Source organism: Lissotriton vulgaris, chromosome 2_1 (genome assembly GCF_964263255.1).
Source record: "Lissotriton vulgaris chromosome 2_1, aLisVul1.2, whole genome shotgun sequence".
Lineage (NCBI taxonomy): Eukaryota > Metazoa > Chordata > Amphibia > Caudata > Salamandridae > Lissotriton > Lissotriton vulgaris.
Window position 1 is genome coordinate 1137189369 of NC_141687.1, and position 7572 is coordinate 1137196940.

Below are 7572 nucleotides of genomic sequence, written 5' to 3' on the forward strand. Positions count from 1 at the left end.
TGCTTCCAGGGGCTCGGGAAGTGAATTAAATACTATTTGGAGGCATTTAATGTTCAATCAAAAACAGCTGATTTTTGACAAAAGAGATAACACCCCCCCATTACGTCATGCTTCAGAAATGTGGGAAATGGTCCATTTTCAAATGTTTTATTTTTGAACGTCAGTTCACATTTGTAGGTGGATCATCAGTGTTAGAGCTAAAATTAGCATGTTTAAAGTGATTTTCATGCTTCCAGGGGCCCTAAACACAAGATTTATGGAATGGATAAAAGTGCATGAAAATGGCCAATTTACTCACTCTGAGTTCTCAAAAAGGGTTTCTTCACCCCGGGAAGTTAATTAAATACCATTTGGAGGCATTTAATGTTCGAGCAAAAACGGCTGATTTTCGACAAAAGAGATAACACCCCCCCATTACGTCATGCTTCAGAAATGTGGAAAATGGTCCGTTTTCAAATGTTTTATTTTTGAACGTCAGTTCACATTTGTAGGTGGATCATCAGTGTTAGAGCTAAAATTAGCATGTTTAAAGTGATTTTCATGCTTCCAGGGGCTCGGGAAGTGAATTAAAAACGATTTGGAGGCATTTAATGTTCAATCAAAAACAGCTGATTTTTGACAAAAGAGATAACACCCCCCCATTACGTCATGCTTCAGAAATGTGGAAAATGGTCCGTTTTCAAATGTTTTATTTTTGAACGTCAGTTCACATTTGTAGGTGGATCATCAGTGTTAGAGCTAAAATTAGCATGTTTAAAGTGGTTTTCATGCTTCCAGGGGCCCTAAACACAAGATTTATGGAATGGTTAAAAGTGCATGAAAATGGCCAATTTACTCACTCTGAGTTCTCAAAAAGGGTTTCTTCACCCCGGGAAGTTAATTAAATACCATTTGGAGGCATTTAATGTTCGAGCAAAAACGGCTGATTTTCGACAAAAGAGATAACACCCCCCATTACGTCATGCTTCAGAAATGTGGAAAATGGTCCGTTTTCAAATGTTTTATTTTTGAATGTCAGTTCACATTTGTAGGTGGATCATCAGTGTTAGAGCTAAAATTAGCATGTTTAAAGTGATTTTCATGCTTCCAGGGGCTCGGGAAGTGAATTAAATACTATTTGGAGGCATTTAATGTTCAATCAAAAACAGCTGATTTTTGACAAAAGAGATAACACCCCCCCATTACGTCATGCTTCAGAAATGTGGAAAATGGTCCGTTTTCAAATGTTTTATTTTTGAACGTCAGTTCACATTTGTAGGTGGATCATCAGTGTTAGAGCTAAAATTAGCATGTTTAAAGTGATTTTCATGCTTCCAGGGTCCCTAAACACAAGAGTTATGGAATGGTTAAAAGTGCATGAAAATGGCCAATTTACTCACTCTGAGTTCTCAAAAAGGGTTTCTTCACCCCGGGAAGTTAATTAAATGCCATTTGGAGGCATTTAATGTTCGAGCAAAAACTGCTGATTTTCCACAAAAGAGATAACACCCCCCATTACGTCATGCTTCAGAAATGTGGAAAATGGTCCGTTTTCAAATGTTTTATTTTTGAACGTCAGTTCACATTTGTAGGTGGATCATCAGTGTTAGAGCTAAAATTAGCATGTTTAAAGTGATTTTCATGCTTCCAGGGGCTCGGGAAGTGAATTAAATACTATTTGGAGGCATTTAATGTTCAAGCAAAAACAGCAGATTTTTGACAAAAGAGATAACACCCCCCCCATTACGTCATGCTTCAGAAATGTGGAAAATGGTCCGTTTTCAAATGTTTTATTTTTGAACGTCAGTTCACATTTGTAGGTGGATCATCAGTGTTAGAGCTAAAATTAGCATGTTTAAAGTGATTTTCATGCTTCCAGGGGCCCTAAACACAAGATTTATGGAATGGTTAAAAGTGCATGAAAATGGCCAATTTACTCACTCTGAGTTCTCAAAAAGGGTTTCTTCACCCCGGGAAGTTAATTAAATACCATTTGGAGGCATTTAATGTTCGAGCAAAAACGGCTGATTTACAACAAAAGAGATTACACCCCCCCCATTACGTCATGCTTCAGAAATGTGGAAAATGGTCCGTTTTCAAATGTTTTATTTTTGAACGTCAGTTCACATTTGTAGGTGGATAATCAGTGTTAGAGCTAAAATTAGCATGTTTAAAGTGATTTTCATGCTTCCAGGGGCTCGGGAAGTGAATTAAATACTATTTGGAGGCATTTAATGTTCAATCAAAAACAGCTGATTTTTGACAAAAGAGATAACACCCCCCCATTACGTCATGCTTCAGAAATGTGGAAAATGGTCCGTTTTCAAAAGTTTTATTTTTGAACGTCAGTTCACATTTGTAGGTGGATCATCAGTGTTAGAGCTAAAATTAGCATGTTTAAAGTGATTTTCATGCTTCCAGGGTCCCTGAACACAAGATTTATGGAATGGTTAAAAGTGCATGAAAATGGCCAATTTACTCACTCTGAGTTCTCAAAAAGGGTTTCTTCACCCCGGGAAGTTAATTAAATACCATTTGGAGGCATTTAATGTTCGAGCAAAAACGGCTGATTTTCGACAAAAGAGATAACACCCCCCATTACGTCATGCTTCAGAAATGTGGAAAATTGTCCGTTTTCAAATGTTTTATTTTTGAACGTCAGTTCACATTTGTAGGTGGATCATCAGTGTTAGAGCTAAAATTAGCATGTTTAAAGTGATTTTCATGCTTCCAGGGGCCCTAAACACAAGATTTATGGAATGGTTAAAAGTGCATGAAAATGGCCAATTTACTCACTCTGAGTTCTCAAAAAGGGTTTCTTCACCCCGGGAAGTTAATTAAATACCATTTGGAGGCATTTAATGTTCGAGCAAAAACGGCTGATTTTCGACAAAAGAGATAACACCCCCCCATTACGTCATGCTTCAGAAATGTGGAAAATGGTCCGTTTTCAAATGTTTTATTTTTGAACGTCAGTTCACATTTGTAGGTGGATCATCAGTGTTAGAGCTAAAATTAGCATGTTTAAATTGATTTTCATGCTTCCAGGGGCTCGGGAAGTGAATTAAATACTATTTGGAGGCATTTAATGTTCAAGCAAAAACAGCTGATTTTTGACAAAAGAGATAACACCCCCCCATTACGTCATGCTTCAGAAATGTGGAAAATGGTCCGTTTTCAAATGTTTTATTTTTGAACGTCAGTTCACATTTGTAGGTGGATCATCAGTGTTAGAGCTAAAATTAGCATGTTTAAAGTGATTTTCATGCTTCAAGGGGGCCTAAACACAAGATTTATGGAATGGATAAAAGTGCATGAAAATGGCCAATTTACTCACTCTGAGTTCTCAAAAAGGGTTTCTTCACCCCAGGAAGTTAATTAAATACCATTTGGAGGCATTTAATGTTCGAGCAAAAACGGCTGATTTTCGACAAAAGAGATAACACCCCCCCATTACGTCATGCTTCAGAAATGTGGAAAATGGTCCGTTTTCAAATGTTTTATTTTTGAACGTCAGTTCACATTTGTAGGTGGATCATCAGTGTTAGAGCTAAAATTAGCATGTTTAAAGTGATTTTCATGCTTCCAGGGGCTCGGGAAGTGAATTAAATACTATTTGGAGGCATTTAATGTTCAAGCAAAAACAGCTGATTTTTGACAAAAAAGATAACACCCCCCCCATTACGTCATGCTTCAGAAATGTGGAAAATGGTCTGTTTTCAAATGTTTTATTTTTGAACGTCAGTTCACATTTGTAGGTGGATCATCAGTGTTAGAGCTAAAATTAGCATGTTTAAAGTGATTTTCATGCTTCCAGGGCCCCTAAACACAAGATTTATGGAATGGTTAAAAGTGCATGAAAATGGCCAATTTACTCACTCTGAGTTCTCAAAAAGGGTTTCTTCACCCCGGGAAGTTAATTAAATACCATTTGGAGGCATTTAAAGTTCGAGCAAAAACGGCTGATTTTCGACAAAAGAGATAACACCCCCAATTACGTGATGCTTCAGAAATGTGAAAAATGGTCCGTTTTCAAATGTTTTATTTTTGAACGTCAGTTCACATTTGTAGGTGGATCATCAGTGTTAGAGCTAAAATTAGCATGTTTAAAGTGATTTTCATGCTTCCAGGGGCTCGGGAAGTGAATTAAATACTATTTGGAGGCATTTAATGTTCAAGCAAAAACAGCTGATTTTTGACAAAAAAGATAACACCCCCCCATTACGTCATGCTTCAGAAATGTGGAAAATGGTCTGTTTTCAAATGTTTTATTTTTGAACGTCAGTTCACATTTGTAGGTGGATCATCAGTGTTAGAGCTAAAATTAGCATGTTTAAAGTGATTTTCATGCTTCCAGGGCCGCTAAACACAAGATTTATGGAATGGTTAAAAGTGCATGAAAATGGCCAATTTACTCACTCTGAGTTCTCAAAAAGGGTTTCTTCACCCCGGGAAGTTAATTAAATACCATTTGGAGGCATTTAATGTTCGAGCAAAAACGGCTGATTTTCGACAAAAGAGATAACACCCCCCCATTACGTCATGCTTCAGAAATGTGGAAAATGGTCCGTTTTCAAATGTTTTATTTTTGAACGTCAGTTCACATTTGTAGGTGGATCATCAGTGTTAGAGCTAAAATTAGCATTTTTGAAGTGATTTTCATGCTTCCAGGGGCTCGGGAAGTGAATTAAATACTATTTGGAGGCATTTAATGTTCAAGCAAAAACAGCTGATTTTTGACAAAAAAGATAACACCCCCCCCCATTACGTCATGCTTCAGAAATGTGGAAAATGGTCTGTTTTCAAATGTTTTATTTTTGAACGTCAGTTCACATTTGTAGGTGGATCATCAGTGTTAGAGCTAAAATTAGCATGTTTAAAGTGATTTTCATGCTTCCAGGGGCCCTAAACACAAGATTTATGGAATGGTTAAAAGTGCATGAAAATGGCCAATTTACTCACTCTGAGTTCTCAAAAAGGGTTTCTTCACCCCGGGAAGTTAATTAAATACCATTTGGAGGCATTTAATGTTCGAGCAAAAACAGCTGATTTTCGACAAAAGAGATAACACCCCCCCATTACGTCATGCTTCAGAAATGTGGAAAATGGTCCGTTTTCAAATGTTTTATTTTTGAACGTCAGTTCACATTTGTAGGTGGATCATCAGTGTTAGAGCTAAAATTAGCATGTTTAAAGTGATTTTCATGCTTCCAGGGGCTCGGGAAGTGAATTAAATACTATTTGTAGGCATTTAATGTTCAATCAAAAACAGCAGATTTTTGACAAAAGAGATAACACCCCCCCATTACGTCATGCTTCAGAAATGTGGAAAATGGTCCGTTTTCAAATGTTTTAGTTTTTGAACGTCAGTTCACATTTGTAGGTGGATCATCAGTGTTAGAGCTAAAATTAGCATGTTTAAAGTGATTTTCATGCTTCCAGGGGCCCTAAACACAAGATTTATGGAATGGTTAAAAGTGCATAAAAATGAGCGAAACTGTGGCAACATATCGCCTTTTACGGGTAATGCTCGGCAGAAAGCTCCATTCATGGGTTTTGGGGTCATACTTCTCTACAATATCAATTGGAGACTGCTGGCTCCCAAAACCTCCAATTACAGGTAGCACTTCATTAGCCCTGAGTCGTGCCCTAGTCCTTGGTCCCTGCATTTGACTCCGCAATTCAGGCCTCAGGTGGAATTTCTTTGCTTCATCTACCAAATCCCTGCAAGACAAGCTGCAGTGAATCAGGGGCTCCACATCAATGACATCAGTGATATATCTGGGAGTGAGAAGTGGTATGCGCACATATTGAAGGAGGTCCGACAGAGACTCCTCCCTCTCCTTCTTTGAGTGCTTCCTCCAGTTTATGACTGCTTCAAACACAGGCTCATCGGAGTCCACCTGAATTTCATCACACTTGATGAGTTTCTCCACTTCCTCCTGATGCAGGAGGATGAACTCTTCATGCTGCACAACCTCAGGAAAATGCTTCTGGCTGAACACCTCGGCGGCCTGCATCAGATCTACACAGTTGTGGGTCTCCGCAAAATCACGAATCCCCAAACAGTTCGACGGATCTAGCTGGCTTTCCAGAAATTCACAGCAAGCTCGTTTCACACCTTTTAGCTGAAGCAAACATGCAGCTGGCAGTAACTCCTGCACGTTTTCTACTGTTACATGCACAGTCTCAGTGTAGACAAAATCCAGGAGAATTTCCATGGTGGCAGCGGTGAGGCCCTGTATATCCACAAACGGTTTTCCCTTTTCTGAAAGCTCGCTGGTGAACATGGCACAGAAATATTCACTGCAAGCTGCCAGTACAATGCGTTGGGCAGGAAACTCCTTTTCGTCAACTTTCAGGATGATATCACAGAGCGTGTTACTCTTGCGCAGGGAGTTCATTGAATTCAGGATGGACTTGGCGTGGGAGTTGGTCATGATGTCCTTGGGAGCCATGGTTTTGCATCATTGGGGACCCGGAGGATGTGAGTGAAGCAGAGATACAGGGTCAATTACCTCGCAAAAACATGCCTGCGGCCTCGTTATTTCCCCCACCTCTTTTTCCTCCGGGCCCGGGTAGCGGCTGATACACTACCAAAACCGGGGGCGTGAGCCCCAAACAGTGCACGCACAGACCAAGCGACGGCACAGGCTCAATGATCGCATCTATGTGATTGGTGGGTACGATGGCCGCTCCCGGCTCAGTTCAGTGGAATGCTTGGATTAGCTGCGGAAGCGCTGTGAGGCCCCAGGGCGGTTATGCGCTATACAAATGCAATTTTTCATTTCATTTCATTTCATTTCACATCTGAAGAGGATGGCGTTTGGTACCCTGTGGCTCCCATGAATGTGCGTCGAGGATTAGCGGGGGCCACCGCTCTTGGAGGAGGATACGATGGCCTGAACATTTTAAGCTCGGTAGAAAAGTATGACCCTCACACAGGGCACTGGTCAAATGTCACACCAATGGCCACAAAGCGTTCAGGCGCTGGCGTCTCTCTTTTAAATGACCACATATATGTGGTAGGGGGCTTCGATGGAACAGCACATCTCTCTTCTGTGGAGGCATACAACATCCGGACGGATTCCTGGACGACAGTCACCAGTATGACCACGCCAAGGTGCTATGTGGGTGCAACAGTGCTGCGAGGGAGGCTTTATGCAATAGCAGGGTATGATGGAAACTCTCTGCTGAGCAGCATCGAGTGCTACGATCCCATTATTGACAGCTGGGAGGTGGTGACATCAATGGGAACCCAGCGTTGTGATGCCGGCGTCTGTGTTCTGCGTGAAAAATGAAGTAGCTCCAGGACCAGCCTTTATTTTTTGATGATGCATGAGCCCTCAACAGGCACTTGCCAAAATCTGGGTACCTCTGTGCCACCCGCCCTGGGCATAATTCTTCAATTGCACATATCTCGCACCCAATGTGGACGTGTTTGAAAGCAGTCCGTAAAAATAATTCCAGGCAGTGGGCCCAAAGAGGGCAGAGCTTTTTTTGCACTGACTCGTGTTGCTTCCGAGTCCTCTATCTGAGCCTGAAATATGAAATTATCAACCCTAACTGGAGAGACTTCGAATGCTGTGATCT

General features: G+C 40.6%; 1 pseudogene; it reads right to left on the reverse strand.

Annotated features, from left to right (window-relative positions):
- Positions 1–5450: 5450 nt before the first annotated feature.
- LOC147731706 (kelch-like protein 12 pseudogene) lies at positions 5451–6473 on the reverse strand (annotated as a pseudogene).
- Between the last annotated feature and the right edge of the window lie 1099 nt (positions 6474–7572).